This window comes from Dermacentor albipictus, chromosome 2 (genome assembly GCF_038994185.2).
Source record: "Dermacentor albipictus isolate Rhodes 1998 colony chromosome 2, USDA_Dalb.pri_finalv2, whole genome shotgun sequence".
Lineage (NCBI taxonomy): Eukaryota > Metazoa > Arthropoda > Arachnida > Ixodida > Ixodidae > Dermacentor > Dermacentor albipictus.
This window is the reverse complement of record NC_091822.1, coordinates 153,320,394-153,343,535: the sequence shown is the minus strand read 5'-3', so window position 1 is coordinate 153,343,535 and position 23,142 is coordinate 153,320,394. Positions and strand designations below refer to the sequence as shown.

Here is a 23,142-nt window from a genome sequence, read left to right as displayed (position 1 = left end):
TTCCTGCACTTTAAGTGCACAAATACGCGGGTGACTGCGCGTTTCCCAAACAACTTGGCTTCAGTCGACACGATGGTACACCAAATACACAAAGGTGGCTACAACACAGGCTCAGCCAGACCATGTTACACGCTCGCAGAATGCCTTCTAATCGCACTCAAGTCAGACTCGTGGGTGCAAAGCCTGTTTTCAGTCGCTCAGAATACACAAATGTCCTGTTCCTGAGCTCCTTCGTGTTATCTTTTACGCGTCCTGCCGGCGCATGCAACACTCCCGTGTTATCACTCTCGGCAATCGCTGGTCGCGTTTTCGAGAAGCGTGAGTACCGAAATAAGGTATATGTTGTTTCAGGGCTTTAAAATGCGTCACAAGCTCGTCCCACTAAAATTCAGTACACGCAAAACTAACTCACTATGGCCGGCTTGCTTTTTTGCTAACAGCTTCACAACCCCAGGCGCGGCGAGCGAGGCTCAATATATCCCAAAAGGTTACCAAATAAATTACAATACTTTTTCGGGTCAGAGAATGCGTCACGAGCTTCTGCCAGTAAGAGTCAGCACACGCGAAACTGCGGCACACAGCCGAGCTGCTTTTCGCTAACTGCGTCAATTAGCCGGGCGCGGCAACCGTGCGTCTAAACTACCCCAAATATAACGACGTTAGTTACAATAATGTTGGGGGCCACAGAATGCGCCAAAACTTGTCTGTCTTAGGCGCTACGACGTAGTACACGCATATACACGCGCAAATGCGTCACACAGCCGAGCCGGTTTTCGCTTACTGCGTCAATAAGCCGGGCGCGGCAAGCGTGGCTAAAAACTACCGAAATAAGTTACAGTAATGTTGGGGCTCATAGAAAGCGTCGCAAACATCTCCCAGAACGAGGCATTAACTCAATTTAACCATAGATTTAACTGCGCCAGGACGGCAGTGCTGTTTTTCGCTAACTGCGCCACTCGAACTAAGCCTAAATGTGATTAAAATGAGCCGCACACTGTCCAACACAATTTCGTAGTCCAGTAGCGCAGCGGTGCCGTGTCGAAATGCAGACGACACGCAAGAGAAGCATAGAGAAGGCCGGGAGCCCAATAAAATGGGCTGTATCCAAAACAAACGGGTCGCCGAGCACGCGAGCTTCGCACATACGACCATCCTCGCTCACTCCTGCGGCTTGTCTGGCGCATGACGTATGCACGCGTGTCTGGCGTGCCGCTAGCTTGTTGCTAGGCAACGCAACAAAAAGTTGCAAACTATAAGTTCATTTACACGCAAAACTTTTTCACTTTTAGTGGGAAGGAATAAAAAAAATAAAACGTTGTCTGGAAGTTTATTTCACATTCTTTTTTTCTGATGCTCGCGTCAACTAACGAATGTTGTTGAATCTAGGCGTGACGTGTTTCCTGTTGCCAGTTTTAGAAGAGTGTCCCCTCTTGTTGAATTTCTTTCTCTATGCTATCCCTGCGCATTGAACTTCACCACAAAGCTTGTTCCGCAGGTGTGATCAATGTTCTTCATAAATAACTTGCGTTTACCCTAGTGAGAATTTCGGCTCCAAAAATTCCGTATCCAGTTTTTGTGGACACATCAGGGATTAGTTCACGTAAGTGCCACCAGATGGTGCAGTCGCCTGAAACTTTTCAAACTTGCCGCGGTGATGTAGTGATTACGTCAACGAAACAAAAAAAAATAATTTAAAGCTATCCCTGCGCATTGAACTTTACCCCAAAGCTTGTCCCACAGGTATTATCAGTGTTGATAAAGAAGGTGCGCTTACTCTAGTGGGGGCTTAACTTTCGACAGACAGAGACTGAGTGACATTTCAGATGTGACTCCTGGTCCATGGACTGTTGTTGGGGACTTTAACGCACATCATTCACTTTGCAGGTGGGGAACGAACCCAATAACTTCCGAAGGTTGTGGGATCGTTCCCCCACCTGCGGCAAGTTGCTTGTTCATCCACTTACATTTCCATTAATTTATCGTTTCTTTATTTCATTTATTAAGCACAAGTAATTTCCCCTATGATGTCCTTGGTGTCAGTTTTTCTTGGCATCTTCCAATATTTCTAAAGGCATGTGTCACTTCTGGCATTGACAATTTCATGGTCAGGCTGTTTCTAAATAAAAGCTACACTATTGCGGGTTACCCGAAAGGAGAAAAACAAAGCGGGCCGATATTTCGTATTTTTTGTAGAAATGATGGAGCCCACTTTTTGGGGACGTGTACTGAAAATTTCCACTTTGTATAGGCTGCTTTTGTGCTCCGAAAACAGTTACTGAATAGTCGCTTTCTTCCTTATTCTGAAGCGTTTTACGCACCATTTCGTTGTTCTCCCCGGGCACACTCGGTATAATATGCGCGGCACAGGGTATATAATTATTCGAAGTACGAAAACATGGTGTGAGCCAGCGAGATATGTTTATTCTGTGTAGGTTCATTACAGCCTTTGTAGAGAAGTTACTCATTGAAGTGTTCCAAGGTGTCATACTGCCGCTAATTGAAATGTCTCCCAGACTCCTAAAACAACAGCAGGAGAGACAGTTGCTATCCCGCGAAAGTAAAGAATTAAAAGAAGATGTGGGGTTTTACGTGGCAAAACCGCTTTCTGATTATGAGGCACGCCGTAGTGGAGGAGTCCGGAAATTTCGACCACCCGGGGTTCTTTAACGTGCGCTTAAATTTAAGTATACGGGTGCTTCCGCCCCCATCGAAATGCGGCCGCCGTGGCCGGGATTCGAACCCGTGCCCTCGTGCTCAGCGGCCCAACACCATAGCCACTGAGCAACCACGGTGGGTGGAGAATTTTAAGGGCAAGGCATCACGAAAGTTTCACTTTCCTGCTTTAAATGCATGTGTTGCAGATAATCACTAAACGCGCGTTTTTTCATGCGCTTTCGTGCATCAAACGAGATTCATAGTTTGTTTCTCCAGTTTCCTCGGTGATATACACAAGGCATCTTGTTTATATCTGGGAAAATGAGGGGCACGGTATGGCCAAATTGTAGGCAAGGTTCCAAATGGTGGGTTAAATGCGCATTTTCTATTAGAATATGCATGCAAGTGGTCCATATCGTTGTTAGTCTGTTTTACAAAAGGTATAAAAATTAGACGGCTGCGCCGAATAATTGTAACTTCAACAGGAGTGAAATTTTGCCAACGTAGGGGGGAACAATACGCCGAATTTATTTGCGATAGTAAATGAATGTTCATCAAATACAAGATTTAAAATATTGTAACCAAGTTTTCGAGAGTATCACGCTGCTGCTATGTTCCATGAGAATTCTGCGTTTCAGATATTTTATATTTTTAAGGACTAGGCCGGATTTTAAGTGCAATGTGCCGCGTAGTTTTAACGTTTCTGGCTCATTTAGGAGCTATACCAATAACTATAGGACTTTCATACTTTTTTCCTTATTCTTTTTCATGCGTAATACATTAATTTCGCGTGGTGTCCTCATTGACCTTAAGGAGGTCGCTTCGTTATGTTTGGTCACTGTAAAGACAAGTTAATAGGTGGTATGTAGGTAAGTTCAAAATAGATGAGTAATTGGGGCTTTCGCAATAAATTACATATGCAAGCACTCTAGAGTGTTATGAACGTGTATAACGAGCGTGGCAGAATTATAGAAACCACCAAGTCAAAACTCAACGAAAAAAGGTGGTACGGTAAAGCCGGAATGGGTAATCTCTCTGGGCAAAGTAAAATGCGGTGGGATCAAACAGAGCCTTCATAAAAACATCTTATTAAATTTTAGAACGTGTGATATGGCCGATATCAGTTACGCTTCTCGATATCCCGACATAGTTGTAGCGTACAAAAGGCTCATATCTTGTGTAAAAGGGACGAGGGAAATGGTAACTGCAATGTGTCACAAAATTTTCACGTTCTTGGTTCTTTTAGAAGCGTTGCAAATAATTACTAAGCCGTCGTTTTTCTTTCCCTGTATTTAGGCGTCACACCACTCTCCGATTTGGTTTTTAGCGATGTCCTCTTTGAACTAAACAAGGCATTTTGTTCACATTTGGCTAAAATAAATGGCACGCAATGAGCCACATGTAGGTAAACTTCAAAGGCAAAGGGTTAATTATGACATTTGAAGTAAATTGCGCATGCAAGCGATCCGGAACATTGTAAACGTGTTTTGCGAACAAAGAATTTATCCCGATACCCTGAAGGAACTGTGAACTCAAACGATATCAAATCTAGCGAGAAATGAGTGAGGGGAGGGGGAGGCAGGGAGGGAGGAAGCACACCATCCCAATTACCAAGCCAGCCGCGACTTAACCCATCGAAATTTAATTCAAATGAACTGCTCCCGTTTTAAAAATTCCCAACAAGAAGTGCTCCAACGCGTTACATGCGGGCAAATTTTCCAAGAGAACGGTCGTGTGTGTGTGTGTGTGTGTGTGTGTGTGTGTGTGTGTGTGTGTGTGTGTGTGTGTGTTTGTGTGTGTGTGTGTGTGTGTGTGTGCGTGTGTGCGTGCGCGCGTGTGAGCGTGTGCGTGTATGTGCGTCTGTGCGTCTTTATTGTGGGATCGCACGCGCATACCGATATATAGTGGCGTCACTCCCGTCTTTCGTTTTTGGCGCCTTTTCTAGCTTATACACCAAGCGTCTTCTCGCGGTAAGAGTGGTTTGTTTAGCAATTGTCGGAGCATAACCTACTAATACAGGTACATTCATTTTTCCCTTTAGTGTCCCTTTTAAGGGCTCAAAAGTCCCACAGCACGTACTCGTCGACTCGTGGCAGCACAGTGACAGCCGCTGAACACTACCGCTGGGCGGCAATTGCTGCATATTGTAGGCCCAAAAACTTTCGCAAACGACTACCGCTGATGCCGACTCAGCCTCTTCTAACGCAGGCGCTAACAGACGCCGCGGACTGCACCCAACTCCAGATGGCGGACCAGCGCAGTGAGGATTGCCGGAGCACGAAGTATGATGATTACCCCTATGTCCGAGAAAAAGAAAAAAATTGGCTGAAGGCTTAGCTTGGTTAAGCCTGGAAGATTGCGAAAGCAATACCCTTGGCTGCGCCTTGGTTCTGCTGATGGCGTGGACATGGTTGCCCTTTGTTAAACTTATGGTTATACATCAGCCTACATAGCGCAAGGCAGCGCGCCGACCACTGCGAGCCCTTATGAAAATGACTGTTGAAATGTTGTTGGCATATTGTTGACGAACTGTTGACTCAATAGCCTTTCAACTATACCTCAACAATTATTGAAACCACAGAGCATTAATTCAACAGTAAAGTTGTTGGGCAGTTCACAACAAAAAAGTCGTTGACTAAATTCTGTTGGTATAGTGTTGAATAGTATTGAGTATTATTGAGCCATTGTTGAGTAGTTTCCAACAATAAAGTCGTTGACTAAATTCTCTTGATATATTGTTGAATAGTATTGAGTATTGTTGAGCCATTGTTGAGTAGTTTCCAACAATAAAGTCATTGACTATATCCTGTTGATATATTGTTGAATAGTATTGAGTATTATTGAGCTAATGTTGAGTAGTTTTCAACAATAAAGTCGTTGACTAAATTCTCTTGATATATTGTTGAAAAGTATTGAGTATTGAACCATTGTTGAGTAGTTTCCAACAATAAAGTCGTTGACTAAATGCTGTTAACTTATTGTTGAATAACACTGAGTCACGAGCAATATTGAGTTTCGAAGTACATGTGAAAAACACACGCACCTATGTATGTGTGCGTCTTTTGCACATATATGTTGCTTTACTGATCACTTGACCACCATTGCATATATACAGGGTGTTGTTTCACGTTACTTGAACCATAGACGTATATACACGTGTTTCAGCTAACTTTACTCAGAGTTTAAAAATATGCCGATGCACCATAAGACGATGCGACCAAATGCATGTTGCTCACTCTTGTACGTGTCACGCTATTCTTGTATTTTTCCTAAGTAGCTAATTAGTCAAGAAAATTAGCCATTCTGAATGAACAAAGTTAGGCGAAAAATTCCAATTAGAAAGTTCTAGAGCACTTTGCAAAACGTCCGATTAGGAAATTTCTAACTTTCTATCTATTAAGTGTTAGTGTTTTTCAGCTTACTGCGGATGCCCGAGAAATACAAAAAATATCACCTGACATACCCGCTTGCGCGCCGTGCTTGCATGCAGCGCTCTCAAACGAGCATACCATCGAGCAGGGTGTATTGCCGCTTAAAAGGCGACAGGGCAGTGACGAAGGCGTTGGCTGTGGTATTGATCGCCAGCGACGTGCTTCCCTCGCTGCGGTTCATGATGGCGATAAGCAGGTACGGGTGTTCACACCAGTTAAATGGTATGTTTTCGTTTGTGCGCAGAAGGCTTAGGAGCAGTGCAATCATGACTCGCAGGCGGGCATGTCACGTGGTGCTTTTTGTATTTCGCGAGCATCCGCAGTAAGCTGAAAAACACTAATACTTAACAGATAGAAAGACAGAAACTGCTTATTCGGACGTGTTGCCGACTGCTCTGCAACTTTCTAATTGGAATTTCTTTCCTAACTTCCTTGCTTCAGAAGTTGGTTAATTATCCTTGACTAATTAGGTAATTAAGCAATATATAGAAATAGCGCGACACGCTACATACCAAAGGGAGCCACATGCATTTAGTCGCGTCGTCATAGAGGGCATAGAGTTTACACTCGGCCTAAAGTTAGCAGAAACACCCTGCACATTTATATATATATATATATATATATATATATATATATATATATATATATATATATATATATATATATATATATATATATATATATATATATATATATATATATATATATATATATATATACCTAGACACACAGTTTGAGAAGACAAACGTCGCTACAAGCAGTGATAAACAACCGATGATTGGACGCATCCTGCATTTCTATCGGCGTCATTATAAGGGGCCAGTGCCCTGGCTGAGTGTTAGGAAACGGCATTGCATGCCTCCATGTTAAATATGGTCAAGGTGGCGGGGAACGTTAACAAAATTCAAGTCTGGGTTTTGACGGGCCAAAACCACGCTTTGATTATGAGCCGCACTGTAGTAAGAAACTCCATATTTATTTTGACCATCTGGGGTCCTTTAACCTGCACCAAACGCACAGCACAAGGGCGTTTTTGCATTTCAGCCCCATCGAAATGCAGCCGCCGCGGTCGGCATTAGATCCCAAGCACTCGGGTTAGTAGCGCAACACCTCAGCCACTATGCCACCACGGCGGGTGCGGCGGAGAAAGCAGTGAACATCGTTTTTACAGAGTGCGTTTCGCTTAGATGTTACCTGTTAGCGCGCTACAGAACGAAACGAAAAGCTTGGCGGATATGTACAACAAGGTGCTCATATTTCACATGGAGGCCAAATTCTTTTCTGTGACCTAGACGGAGTGCTGGCGAATGTGTTGGGAATGTGCTCGGCCAACAAGCACAATCTGCGCTGCTATACGTTCTCGGTGACAGCTCGCACAGCGCAGAGGCACACGCACAAATGTTTAAAGAATGGGACGACAGACCGCCTGCAGTTTGTCATGACGTTCGAAATAAGAAGCACAAATAGCGACGTTTCTGTACTTTTGTGGTCAATAGTTCAATTCGCATGGTTGCGGCACGCATTACTTTTTTAAAAAATTCCAAACGACGAAAACTGTGCGCGCAAAAATTAGCACGGCGTTTGCGACGTTTGAATTTGGCGCCTTTTCCCGCGCATCCCATTAGCTCCGGCCGGTGCACTGCGTTACTGCGCCAAAGAAAGTAGTTCATCAAAGAAGCGAAGCAAAAAACTTTCATACACTTGCAAATCGCAACAATTGTTCAGTATTAACATTAAATTACAGAATGTGTTATCAAATGGTACAATTCATGATAATATAGGCGTGTATTTGTATGAGTGTACACGTATGATTGCGCGTTTGCTGCTGCTTGGCACATTTCGGAGAGTGCGTGCACGCTGTTGCTTGAGAGCTTCCTGCGTCTTCTGCGTTCTTTGTGTGCTTCGATGTGACATCTTTGGAATATTCCTGCGTGTTGCTCGCTTTTTATGGGCTTGTTGCCTCGAAGATCGCCATGATCGCCTCCGACTCGGCGACATTAAGGGTGAGTGGTTTCGAATTTCCCTTGTTCGTGCATTGCGATCGACGCGGTGAACGGAAGCGCGGGAATTATTTCAGCGCTTGTGCGTGTCTTCCGCGCGCTAGTTTTCATTCCTAGTACTATCCTTCCGTTGCCAGAATTGGTTGTACAGCACTAGATTCGTGGTATATAACATGGAGCTTTGTCCTGGTTTAACTTTGCACTCCGCTTGTGTTGACGTAAGGCAGCTATGTGGTGCCAGCTAAAACAGGGCATGTTGTACGCCATGATTTCTGATACGGTGTTCGAGCACCGATTGAGTTAGCCTTATTAATGAGCGCAAAACAATGCGACGTGAAACCATCCGATCTGTACTGTAATCGGAAGATATTTCGTTTGCGCCACGGTAGTACAAGACGTGGGAGCGAGCTTGTAGCGGCGTGGGGCGGTGGGATCGGCGAAAGTGTATTCTGTTGCGCTGTTCCCTTCAGGAACGAGTGCCTCCGCGGTGCTTCAAGGCTGTTATCTGACACGCCGTGCGGCCGATGTTCGCGCGATCGGAAAACACAGAGGAGGCTGTCGCGCAATAATAATAAAGAATTTGAAGGGTGTACATGTGATTCCATGCGATACGTGAGATACAATAGAGGGGGATGCCACAGAGTGCTGCGAAATCATCGAGTTATACGCCTTGCCAACCGCGTGTGTTTTGTTTTCCACCAGTTCACGCGCATTCAGCTTTCTTTTTTCATCTTCGTTCGACGCCATCGACTGCTTCGCCCCAAACGGCTTCGCGTAGGCGCTCTTAGCATTCACGGAAAGGCAGATTTCATGGCACTCCAGGTCCTACAACATTCAAAATAATGTAATTTCGTGAAATTGCAGCTTTTCGCACTTCAGTAAGTGATTGATTTAACAAAATTTTAATATCAGTAAAGGAACGAGATGCCTGGCATATCTGCCTTGTCGTCCCACTGGGTTTCGAGGCGGCATGTATACGTTATCGGCAACATAAACATCAATAATTAGCATTGTTTCTTGTGACCATAGAAGTAGCTAGTTATGTCGAAAAGCTATTTTTGCTTTGAATCCGAGCACAAAAGAGTGAACAGATTGAAAGGGGAGCGCATAGTTGTGAACTAAATGACAACGCTTTGCCACAAGCTTGGAATAATGCATTGTCCAAAGAGCAGTTCTGTGAAATTGTTTCTTTGAGAGTAAGCAAAACTTCAGTAGCATCAGGTAGACGGGGAGTAAAAGAATGCAACACTGTGGTTTTATATGAAGGAGCTGCCTTTAATATGTGGCCATAACAGTTCAGTAGATGCATGGAAATAATTTTTAAAATAATAGAGGGATGTAAAATAAATTATTTGACAAGCTCACACTGCCACTGGCAAGAGCAGCCACACTTTAGTGTATTCAATGACTAGTTATTTGTATCCGTGCATTTATGTCAGCCTAATGGTCCATGTAGCTCTTTTGATTGTTGCTTTTGCTGCATCGTGGCTTCACATTTTAATACTGACATCTTTTTTCAGATTCAAAATGAGCTGAGAGACACCCAAGCTGGAATGCTAAAGGTGAATTCTTTGGCCATCCATTCTGTAGCGTCACCATGATCAAATACAGTGATGCAGTGAAAATGTATTGCAGGAAGCAGAAAAAACAACATTGCTGATGCAACTGCAAGGCATTTGCTCCAGTGATCAATTGGTGCAGAGTGCCTTCATTAGGAGACAGTGCCTTTAAGCACTCAGCTGAAAGACTGCAACTGCACTGGGACTGGGAGTGAATTTCAATGTCACTTGTGAACATATTAAAGATAGAATGTGCCTTCTTCAGGGTATATGCCTGATATGAGAGGGGCGTTCAGAAACTTAGTGTGGACATTAGTGGTCTACGTGAGTGCACATCTTTCTAGTTTTACCAAAACGAAGGTATGACCCATGTCATGCAGCAGTGCACTGCTAGAGGTATCAAACCAGAACAGCAGCACCCTTTGAGAAAGTTGGGTGAAGAACGAGCAGTGATCAGGGCTTTCTGCATTTCAAGGGCCAAATTCCAAAACGATTGATGCCGAGCTGGACGGTGTGAAGTGCCGGTCACCACATACTTTAGCCAGCATAGCATGAATCTCCTTGGCATTATGCCTCGTTAGGATACAGAAATTGCATCACTGCTCATAAAAAAATTGGAAATTGGGAGGTTGAGGGGAAGTGGCAGGGCTCCCCTCTGGAGCAGCCAGTGCATGCCCATTGCTATACTGATAATCCTACCTTAATGAGAACCAGTGATGCATGTTAACCTATTACGCAGCTAAGTGCATTCCTTGTTTTGTATTAAGGGGACACTAATGACACCCTAAATGAATTTAAAATAAAGCATCATTTTAAATATCTATTTCTGTAAATTTCTTGGTAATTGCTTGATTATTAGAGAAAATAAAGCTCAACGTCCAATTTTCTGAGTATCGCCCCAAAATCTTTGTGCTAACATCTCATTGTCACATCGTGGATTTCAAGTATTTTTACAATCTTGGGTTGTATTGTTTCAGTAAAAGTTCCTGACGGTTTTTATTTTAAGTTTTTGGAATACGATGAACATATTTATGTGTAAAAAAAATTGCTGCAGCTGAACAGACATCATCAAAATCCATGACGTCATAGCAAGCGGGTGTGGTAACTTCAAGGCAGCTCTGCCACCAATCTTTCCTCTAGCTGCTTTTACAATTTACTCAGCCTCTTGTCACGGTACGAGTGAATCTCTTGAATTGTAGAAAGGTCATTTACAGATACATCTAAAATAATTTTTCTCTTTAGTGCTTTCTTGCCATAGTTGCTTAGGGGTGTTGGCACAGCGCCGCTAAGCACGAGGTTACAGGATCAAACAACCGCATTTTGATGGAGGTGAAATCCAAAACTGCCCATGTACCTTGCAGCCTGATTTGGTAAAAATTAATCCAGAGTTCCCCACTATGGCGTGCCTAAAGCCTGTTTCACATGCAAGCAAAAATGCTTGCAAATCCTGCCGCCGCGCCGCAGCAATCGGTTTCAAGCGGTGGCGGGAGCGGCAAGGTTCGGGCAAGTTGGAATTTCATCGCAGCGGCAGAGCGGCAGCACTGCTTCCGGATGGCCCACTTCGACACTTGACCAGCGGAGGATTAGTTCTGGAAAGCCTGCGCATAGGACGATGTTTATTTACTTGCTACGCGTGGTACAGGCAACATGCCAAGAGAGCTTTTCAACGAATTGTTAAATTGCTAAGCGCAGGATATGTATTTATAAAATAAAATTTGAGAGGCAGGGACAAAGCAGTGCTTATGTTGGTAGTCGCAAACTACCGAAACTGGCTGAAAGTCCTGTGTTTTATGCCAGCAACATTGCTATTCACAGCAGCAGAAAATGCGCCGCGGCAATGCATGTGAAACGAAACTTCGCGAAAAGCTTCGCAGCGCCGCGCCGCTGTTCGCTCCATTCGCTGAATCGCTTGCATGTGAAACAAGCTTAAACATCAGATTGTCGTTTTGACACTTAAAACGCCGAAATTTAATTAATTTAATTTTACTTTAGTGCTCCTTTAAGCGGTAGAATTCATGATCTCTGCAAAAACTCATGCTCAAAGTATTTTCCGTAAAGATTAAATAAACAGTAGATATAAGTGTCTATTTATATTTTGAATTCTGTGACGCGTGATGACTGTTAGTGGTACAACGAGACAGAATTGTAATATAATGTGTGACGGCACGATGATGCACATCGAGGAAATGACCGAGTCTCCCTGAGGTCCCTGACATGGACATCAACTGACTGTCCACAAACTTCTGAGTTCACTCCGTGATCTTGTGCAGCCTGTGCGTTGCGAGTAGATTAATTTTATTGAGATTTAATTTACTGTCCTTGCGGCTTATGTACATTTCATACAGTGGAGTGGAATCTCGCATTACTTCTGGAGCACAGCAAGCGAACGTGATGTGTAGTGGTAATCTTAGTAATGATCGGCAATCATGTCCCACTTCGAGCTCCTAATGCTGCATGCTAACACAAGCAGCAGCATATGCTCAAGATAGCGTGAAAGAGATTCATTGAAAAGTGGCATATGCCCAGGGTCGCATACCCAGTCACCCAAGCTGTTCCAACGGTTGGTATTGAACTCTTCCCTAAACATAGCAGCCCAATCTCCCTATTAGACCATGGGCTACATATTCACACAAATGGATGGGACAATCGAGACAAACACCTGAAAATATGAAGTATCCCAAGAATGGTAATCACAATAAATAGTACTAGATGTGCATTAACGCAAGCTCTTGGGCCAGTTGGTGCATGATGAACTTGAAAAGGGGGGGTACCAGCAAAACAAAGGACGCGCACACATGGAAAAGGCGTTAGACAGGGACGAACGCTGGTCCGTCCCAATGTCCGTCCATGTCTAATGCCGTTTCCTTGTGTGCGTGTCATTTGTGTTTCGCTGGTACTCCCCTTTTTCAAGTACTAGATGTTTGGATACTTTGGTTTATTATTCTTGTTTGTCCCGGATTGTTTTTTTTTTTGAAACATGTGGCATCCAGACAGCATCAGAAGCTTGTAAGAAGTCAAGTTTAGCGTTCTAGATTTGCAACAGATACTTTTGTAATTTATTTGCAGTAGGGCTGTTGTGTGAATGTACTTGAAAGGCTTAAAACTGTTTTGCTAACATTTACTTAAACATGCAGGTTCACATAGGCTGTAAGAGTGCACATTCAGAAGGTTATCCTGGCCCAGCTTACTATGGCCTGCCATGGTGGACCAGGAAAGTTTGCAAGGGCCTTGCTTCACCATGTGTTCACAGAGGAGGAGCTCATGGGCCATTTGGGCTTTGGAAATAACACCAAGGGGCAGCAGAGGCTCTTGACCCTATCAGGGTCAGTGCTGTTATAGGCAAGTACCATATATCCTTTCCAGTTGCGTTTTTACATTCACATTTTTTTTCTAAAATTATGAACTTGCCATTGGCATAACAAACGACTTTCATGTAGCCCATGTGTGCAGTTGTGTGCTACAATAGCTTACCATTTGGAATGACTGTTCATATGATCATAAGTGCCTAATGCTGCCATACTCAAATGCTTCTAAAATTTAAAAGCTGCCTTCACTGCCGAAAGTTTTTAGCATCTCCACCAAATAAAATGAGCTGCATTTGTGCATTAGCAGTGCTACTTGGCTGTCATTGCAAGGAATAGTTGTCTGTGAAGCACGCTCCAAATCTTTTGGCATGGATGGAGGACATGGTTAAGTAGCCTGAAAGTGTTATTCTAATACACGAATTGTGGAGAAGCTATGCTCAAGTGTGGTTACTGCTCAGCTCGAGCAGGAGCACGTTCACCAAATTGCAGAAATCAAAACAGCTCTCCATGTTCTGAGATGTGAAACAGTAGTTTCACCAATTTTAACAGACCACATCAAATCAAAGTTGCTCCTATCTTGAAGGAGGTCCATGTGATCCGACACAGAAACCTTTCAGCAGAGGGAACCTGAGTGGTGTGGCAATTTTCTTCTGGTAGTTTCAATCAAAGAAACAACAGGGACAGAGTTGCCAGCTTCACTGTCAACAGTACTATGTTTAGTGGATGCTTACTTATTCTAAGCACCTAACCTATGACTCGTATTTATTAACATGCACTTTATCACTTTGTATTCTAAGATATGAAAAAAATATGTGGCTTTTCCCCATATACTTCAATAAATGGAGAATAGGCTCTTGGGGCCTAATGTATAAAGCTTCTTACAGACCATCGGACATGTCCACTACTCCCATTCTGAAATTATTAGAATTGTTTCCTGCTTCCTTACTTCACCTACCTGTTAACAGGGTTATAACAGAGTTATGAACCATTGCCAAGTAGATTATGGGCTTAAATTTATCAAAAAGATGAATGGGCTTTTCTGTCGCTCTTGTTTAGCCCGTTGAGGATCACATTTTGGGCAGAAATATGCCTCTAATTTAGGAGTTATATATCTTTTGTGGTGTGCACATACTCAAAACTTTCGAATTGAATAGTGTCCTATTCAATTTAGTCTTTGAATGGTCACTATTTGTAAATGTGAGTATTATTCTATTATTTTGAAACACCAATAAAACATGAAATTTGAGCCAAAGTACGGTAAATTTTCACCTCCAGTAACATAGTATAGACATAAAACGTAAGAACTTGTAAGAATAGCAGACCAGGCTACGTTACTAAAGTAGCTGTACTTTAGAGGCTGTACAGCAATCATTTATGCTTACTGAAGAGTCCTGTGCATGTGAAGAAACTTTTTGCTGCTGCATTTGTGCTTTTAATAAACAGCTCTTCATAACATAACAATGACAGAAACTTGCTAACTTTAAGAATACTAGTATGTGAACCTCATCTTACATTAATTGTGATATCAGCTGTTCATTATTCAGAAGCTATCCAATATTTGATTTGCTTCTGGCATTATTGGGTTCAGTCTCAAAAATCACTTTTCGCGCATCCTTAATATTTTTATTGCAGATTTAAGTTCTTCAGGGCGACTTTGCGAGAAAATAAACTGGTAAATAATGTTTTTAAATAACAATAAAGTGGCAATACCATTTCAGTATTTGCAGTTTTACATGTTTTATTTTTTATGCAGGATAAAGCAGCATAGTTTTTTGTGTAATGAAACTTACAAAAACTTGTGGCAACACTCCCAAATTAGTGCAATGACAGACACCAAGGAGCTAAGTGAAAAATCAGTTTGGGAGAAACCCAAGGAGCGACAGCACTATAAGAATATTTTCTAGAAGTCTCAGAAGGTTGCAGCACCTCCAGTGGGATGCTAGGCAACACTTTGTTCTGAAAAGGCATATTTTTTCAGAACGTTTCGTCACAGCCACAGATGTATGGCAGTGAACTCTAAAAGGGTTAAAGAAGTCAGTCCTATGGCATATGGCTCTTAAAAGACACCATTTCTTCGTATCTGTCACATTCTGCATGTGTCATGCTAAGCAGCTTGGTGCACAACTACACGGAATCCTCATTATAACAGTAATTCAGTCGTTGAGGCAGAAAACATACTTCGCTGTAAGCAGTGTCTTCTTTAATGTAGAAAGTCCTAAGTCATTGTAAGGCGAGAAGTACGTTCCGATTGCATGTGAACTCAGGAAACCTAACATCAAATGAAGCTACACTCAATTCTAGTGACATGACACTATTGTATTTGGAGCATGGAAAAGCAGTGAAGTGCTGCACATTTTAATTATGAAGTTACAAGAAATAATTTTAGTTGTCAGTTCAGGTTTATTTATGAACGACATGAATTTTTTTCACCATTTTGTTTCTCAGCAAGCAAAGTTCACATCTTTGACATTGAAGATATTCATAAAGTTATATTGCTACAGTGTTTTGTTCCTCTTTGCCCTTTCCTGCATTTGACACTTAGTGGAGTCCTGTGCCACACTAAATAAATTTAAATGGTCATGCTGTAAAGCTGTACACATGGAAAATTGGAATAAAGCAACACAAATACATAAATAAATTTTATTATAACGAGGGCATATTGCATGCCATTCTTTTGCATGTGGAAGTTGCTTTTTAAAACTCGTTCTGGCTTGTTTTTGCAGGCTTCACGTGTTGCAAATTTCCTGGTACCAACATGCCCTATGTAAAGAACTCTGGCCTCGCTTCTCGCATGGGACCCTACCCCTGAAGCAACTGCCCCTGCCCCTTCACCTCTGAAGAGCCCAAGTTGGACAGCCCAAACCAAAACACAAGTGTTGTGCTCTTGTAACTCTCGAAATTCTTATGTTTTATGTTAGTCTCCTGAAGGACCCAATTTGGATTTCTCAAATGAGCATACAAATGTTGTGCCTTTCTATGGCTTGACATTTTTATGTTAATATTATTTATGTTAATTATGCTAGTCTCCTGAGAAGCCCACATTGGATTGCTCAATCCAGAATACAAGTGCTGTGCTTTGTTATAGTTCACTACATTTTTATGTTAGTTTTTGATATGGTTCCAGTAAGGATAGTGTTTCCTTATTAATATATTTTTTAAGTATCTTAAGTCATTTCATGCCAAACCACCCAACAATTTTTTCAAGAACTGTTCCATTATGGCAAACCATTTCAAGTTTGCTTGATTTTGAGTAGGTACAGCGAAAAAATGTTCGAGAAAATTTGCTTTCATACATACTCTTAAGTCATTCCAGGGCAACCAACCAGCGTTTTTTTGGCCATCACAGATATAGTTGAAGCTCCGAACTCTTGCTCCCCATTTATTTTCCTTCACAAAAATTTTTTTGAATTTTGGCAAAAATGTATTGTTCTTGCCCAGCTAAGCTAGAAGCCACTGATACACGTTTCTTCTGAAAGGGAAATTGTATGATCCAGATATTCAGATGGTGTTCATGTCAAGAGAATGAAGTCGTGACTGCCAAAATTTGCAAAGTTTGAATTTTCTTCTAACGTAGGGAAATACAGAAGGCACAAAATGAATATAAAATCAGACTGGTTGACTTGGTATAGCTGCAAAATATTTCAAGCCTTGGAGGTTCAGTTGATCAGCTAAAAAAAACTAAAGTTGAAATTTTTTGCAAGCTTCGTGTTGAAGGTAAAAAATTAGCTTTGGTGGTTGGCACAAAAATGTGTCACCCATCACTACACAGCCGTACATGTCTGCTATGCATGTGACAAGTAACAAAAAGTTATTATTCTTTAAGTGCGATAAATTATTTTTTATAATGTTCATTTGTGGATCACACATACAGCATGAATATATGAAGCCATGTCATCTAGCAAGGAAAGGTTGGTAATATATTAGCCACAAAAACTACTCAACAAACTGACTGCCTTTTTTATCATTACGAAAGCAGGTGACGTCAAGCGCTGCTGCTGCAGTCTCAACTCGTATTTTTTTAACATGAACGCAAAAAGTGGTCGCCAATGGTGTCTGACCACATCAGACTGAACATGGCACATATGACTTTCATAGATGAGCATGGTCCAGCTCTGAAACAGTGGTGGCAAACAACACCACAAGAATTTGTTCATACTCATGTAGGTTTTCAGTCTGAATTATGAAGGTGTTTTTACTTGCATCATCATTGGGCTTCAGGGAGCAGGGCAAAAAGTGTCCTGCTCCCTCTATGTTGCATTGCAATGCGACATGCCCTTTAAGATGCTTTGTATGAACAATATCAGTGCTCTTTCTGGATTTACTGCCCACATAATAGCTGATATTTCTTTTTCTAAACTGCATGGAACATATCTTTTAGCACTGCAGGATTCCCTCACATATTTATTACGTACGAGGTCTGTTAGAAAAGTATTCGACCTTTTTTTACGAACACCTGATGAATATGAAACAAGCACGTTTTCATCAGCCGCCTTTGAACCTTTGTGCGCATGCACGAATTTTTTCCCACCTGCCAATATCGTGAATTGCTGAGACTCAGCGTTTGAATGACGTAGTACAGTGCTCTCGTCGGTTTTTTATTGCAAGGAAAATGGCAGAGCGACTGGAGCAGTGCTACTGCATCAAATTTTGCCAGAAACTGGGCGACAGCCAAGTGGAAACCATCGGGAAGATTCAGACTGCTTTCGGTGACTATGCTATGAGCAGCACACAGATTAAGGAGTGGTACAACCAGTATAAAGACGGCCACACATCGGTGGAGAGCGAGCCACGCTCCAGTCGGCCATCAACATGCCGAAATGACCAGGTCATTGCCGAAGTGAACCCCGTGGTGATGCGGGACCGTAGTGTAACTATCCAAGAAATTGCGGAAGAGGTGGGCATCAGCACATTTTATCCACATTCCATTATCACCGAAGATTTGGCCATGAAGAGAGTTGCGCCGAAATTCGTTGCCAAGCTGCTCATGGTGGAGCAAAAGCAACTTCGTGTTGAAGTCTCACAGACATGCTGGATTCCACAAACAGTGACCCCAACTTCATGAACACCATAGTCACTTGTGACCAGTCTTGGGTGTATGTTTACGACCCGGAAACCAAATCCCAGTTGTTACAGTGGAAGCATTCCACACCATAATCACTTGTGACAAGTCTTGGGTGTATGTTTACGACCCGGAAACCAAATCACAGTCGTTGCAGTGGAAGCATTCCACGTCGCCAACCAAAGACCGCTAAGTGTGCAGCAACGTCAAAGTGTTGCTGACTGCTTTCTTTGACTCCCGCAGTGTGGTACACCACGGATACACACCACAGGGTCAAACAATCACTAAAGACTACTACAGGGATGTCCTCCATGGCCTATGTGATGCTGTATGGAGCAAGATACCGAAGTTGTCAACAGGAAATTGGCACATCCATCACGACAATGCTTTTCTCGCACTTGATTCAGACTTTTTTGGCGAAAAACCAGACTCCTGTAGTTCGACAGGCTCCTTGCTCTCCTGATATGGCGGCCTGCAACTTCTGGCTGTTTCCCAAAATCAAGGGGCCATTGAAACAAGCGTGATTTCAGACAAGAGAAGACATTATGGCTGCAACGACAGCTGAGCTAAAGTCCATTTGGAAAGAGGCCTTCTCGGAATGCTTCTAACAATGGCAGCACCGCTGGGAGAAGTGGCTGGATTCCCAAGGAGACTATTTTGAGGGTGATTAAGTTTCCAATGCTTCAGTTATGCCAGTTTTTTTTCTTCAGCCAAAGGTCGGATACTCTTCTAACAGACCTCGTATTGATATTTTATGTGCAATGGCTGTATGGTTTACCTGGCCCACACCAAACACAAGCCTCGTTGCATTAGAGCATGTGTCCCTTGGCAATAAAATGCAGACCCTAACACCGCTTCTTTGTCATCTGTGTTGCATACGAAGCCGGCTTTGTCGTTTGCATTCCCGGCCAGCAAGCTGTGCGCACCTCAGAGAAAAGTCGGTGCTGACAAAATTTCAAAAAAGAATTTCTCGCATTTAAAAATGCCTTTTTTAACTTCACACATGCATAGCAAACATGTAGAGCTATCCAATAATGTATCACATTTTTTCGCCAACTACGAAGGCTGTTTTTTCCTTGAACATAAAGCTCCTTGCAAAAGATTAGAATTTTTTTTTTACAGGCGATCAGCTGAACCTTCGGAGCTTCATATATTTTTCTGCTATACTATGTCACCTGGGCTACCATTCTGTATTTAATTTCTGTCCTGTGAATTTTTTCTGACGAAAAAAAAAACTAACTGATTGCAATTTGACTCATTTTTGCCGGTGCCAAAAGCAATTGAAGTATTCAAATATTTGAAAAATTGGCTATTTTGGCAGTTTCATCACTTCACCGTATTTCCACGCACACCATTTGAAGGCCTCGATCAATACAATGTGCATTTGAAAAAAAAGTATTTAAAGCATTTGAAAAAAAAATGAAAAGCTAGAGGACATTTGATGTCCTCTAGCTCAGCTGAACAGGAAAACTAAACTGTCACCTAAAATGCTACAAAATATCTGGCAAAAATAAATAAAAGTGGGTAACGAGCTTCGAACTCTAGTAAACATGGCAATGTTTCAGATATATGTGCGGTGTCAAAAAAAATGCTTGTCAATTCGGCATGGAATTGCATACCTGCAAGTGCATCTGTGCCATTTTTAGAGTTCAGTAAAAACGGCATTTTACATAACTTTGTAAAAATGGTTTATTGCTATCTAAAATACATGAGTAAAATTAATAGGTATAAGTCGGCTTAAATTTAATATGCAACGAAACATCTCCAGTAATGGCGATGATGTGCCTTTCATGTTTACGTAAAACCATATCTTCTGAATTCTTTCGTTATTTTTTGTGGCAGCGAATAAAATTGAAATGGAACTTGCACAGGGAGCAACTTTGCTGTATTCCAGCACATCTCTAATAGCTTTCTTTGTTTCATATGAAAATCTGAAGCAGTTAATATGAATAAGTCGCTTGATATGGAATTACCTGTGCAGGAACGTTATAATGGCAGAAAACACAACTGGATCATGCAACAGCAATGCAGCATAATAAACTGCTCCCATAAGCATCACTCATTGTGATTGCCATGTTTCAAAAGTATGTAAGGTTTACTGAAATTGGCGCACACCATTCAACCAACATATATAAGGATTGTACAGTGATCCTTTTTCAGTTTTACTGATATTTAAGTTGTCTGCCAGGTAGCATAATTCTTGTTCTTGAGCTGGATTGTTCAGAGGTGGACATTACTAGCACAAGAAATGAAAACATTAAACTGACTGTCATAAATTTATTAATTCACTTATAACATCACAGCACATATTTCAGTTTGCAAATTGTAGCCAGTGAGTTTTCAAGACATTCACTTGAAATTAATTTCCAAGATGACACCAGTTTCGAAATTTTTCCATAAATGTGAGAGAAATACATGGGCATTCCGGTTACTTTTGTGCTTCGATGCATAACAGTGCGTTTTGTTTAAAAAAGTAAGTGCTACAGCAGTGCATTTCTACAGCCAGTTTGATGGCATGTGTCTCGTTACTAGTGTCATTCTGGAAATTCATTCTAAGTGCATACACCTTGTAAAATTACCGGCTACAATTTGTAAAAACTTTATTAGGAACTGAGTTTTTGTTAATCAGCTGACTATGGTGTCTTGTTTCTCATGCAAGTAATGTTTGGCACTCTGTATCTAGAATTATGTTAGCTGCAACAGTCAGTCTTCAATAAGTTCCATGAAACTTAAAGATAACCACCCTACACATCAGGTCTCAGTTGAGTGCTGTGGGCACAAGCAAATTGTGCCATGGTTATAGTACCACTGGCTACCTAATAGAGAAAGCAAGTACCTTTTTTGAGTGTTCTTATTTACAGTCATGTCAGTCTGCTTGTACATTTTTTTATTTAGGCATTTATTTTTTAAAATTTATTTCTTTTGGTAAATGTGTTTTACTTGAGAGCCACACTGACTACATCTTCAGTATTCAATTTTGTTATGGTGTCAAGCTGCAGGAAGTTTGTACTGTGCGATAGTTTTTAAGAAGTTTCTGATCTCAAACTACAAATGGTTGTACATTTACACAGATGTGTGGTTACAAATAAACAGATCACCTAGAAAAATGGTTTTTGTCTGCATCAGTTCAGCACTCTTGATTTTTCGGAGGACCATTCAGTCTGACAATTGAAAAAAGTGGCATAACAGTACTGCTAGCAGTTTTACAATATGGTTTATTACAGGCAATCTAGGAGCATGCTTTTGAGCCCAAGGTGACAGAGGCCTGCGGTACAAAATGCCTGTATTTAAATTTTATCCCTATCCTCTCACAGCAGACATACCACCGTGACATCAAAGGTAATTATATGCAACATAGCTCAGCAGTATTTTAAGGTAAGTGCAGGTTTAAACTGCTAAATACCCAGTGGGGCATAAAGGGCTTTCAACGTAATTTGTGTTGATGTTGAACAGATCTGCAACAATTCTTCCATGGGGTTTCAATATTGACGAACTACACATTTCAACAATACCTCCATGGGCTTTCAATTGAGACTCAACACATCTGCAACAATGCTTCAATGGGCTGTCAACATTGACAAACAACACATTTCAACAATACCTCAATGGGCTTTCAATTTTGAGCTTCAACAATGCTTCAATGGGCTTTCAACATTGACAAACAACACATTTCAACAATACCCCAATGGGCTTTCAATTTTGAGCTTCAACAATGCTTCAATGGGCTTTCAACATTGACAAACAACAAATTTCAACAATACCTCAATGGGCTTTCAATCTTGAGCTTCAACAATGCTTCAATGGGCTTTCAACATTGACAAAGAACACATTTCAACAATACCCCCATGGGATTTCAACATTGACAAACAACACATCTTCAACACTGTTTCAATGGACTTTCAAGAGTGAAATACACCATCGTTTCAACGATATGCCAATGATCTTTCAAATTGAGAGGCCACAATGATGTTTCGACAAAATGTCGCGGGCCAATTATCAACACTTGTCAACAATTTCCTCAATGATGTTTCAACAATTCCCCAATGATCTTTCAAGGTCATTTGTTGACGTTGACCAATGATATTTCAATAACCTTTCAACAATTTTTTTTGTAAGGGAGGAGCCGAGCTGTAGCACCGTTTATCCTCCTAGCGTGACATCACACGAGCGAGCGCCCTCTCTCGGTAGCGCCGCAGGAGCGGCGCGCAAGGCTTCGCCTCCACCATCGATCTGGCGTGACGTGACGTGACGGTCTGGCCTGACGTCACACGGTCACGTGACGCGCAGCTGTGTAAGGAGGCGCCACGACCACCGATGGGCCGAAAGTGCTAGTAGTATTGCTTTCGCAATAAAACAAATTAAATTCCGGTCAAATCGCAAGCACCGTTCTCCAGTTACCACCTGACTCGCGTGAAGATACCTGGGATGTTCTGCTATGCGTTGGTCGCGCCGTTGCCAGGACGTAGGCGCTGGAGAGTGAAGAAAACGGGCCCGGAAAGGGTGGAGTGGAAGAGATGGCGCTACATTTCCTCATTGAGTCGCTTTCGTACCACTAGGGTGCCTCGATCGCGTGAATGCCTCGACAAGGAGACACCCTACGTATCGCGGGCGCCAGAACCCCTAGAGTATCGTGGAAGCTGTCGACCCATTGACTACGCGCATGCGCGTCACGCGCACGGAGACCTTAAATGGATCGATGTACGCTATATGCGATCTATTTGGTTTCAAAAACGACTAACGGAAGCGAACGAACCGCCAACGTTATGTCCAATCGCCTCGCACCGGAACAAACATGTTGCGCCCGCGCAGCATTGTGAAAGTTTTTCGCTTCGCAACCTTTATTCACTGAGATGTCGCGGAGGAAGCAGCACATTCAAACCCACAAGCGATTAGACGAGTTCGGCATCCGAAGCGAAAGCGCCTAGCCGGCACCACGGCTAACGGTTAAACATTCGCCTTACTCCGTCCCGCGGGTCATACGTGAGTATAGTACGGGCCCTCATGCAATGTTAGAGCATGGCCGCCGGGAATTAAAAAGAAAGAAAAAAAAGTGCAGGATGCCGTGTGCCTCGAAAACGCTGTCATCCGCCGCGGCGTCACCAATCGGGGACTGTTATCTGGGATGGGCATCGA

The 23,142-nt window shown here is 42.3% G+C and overlaps 1 long non-coding RNA gene across 1 annotated transcript; it reads left to right on the top strand.

The window, feature by feature from the left end:
- The first annotated feature begins 7,938 nt into the window (after nt 1–7,938).
- Nucleotides 7,939–21,096, top strand: LOC135900714 (uncharacterized). The gene is made up of 4 exons (XR_010563930.2): nt 7,939–8,089; nt 9,607–9,648; nt 12,780–12,984; nt 15,674–21,096. It is a non-coding gene; the product is annotated as an uncharacterized lncRNA (long non-coding RNA).
- Nucleotides 21,097–23,142: the final 2,046 nt, after the last annotated feature.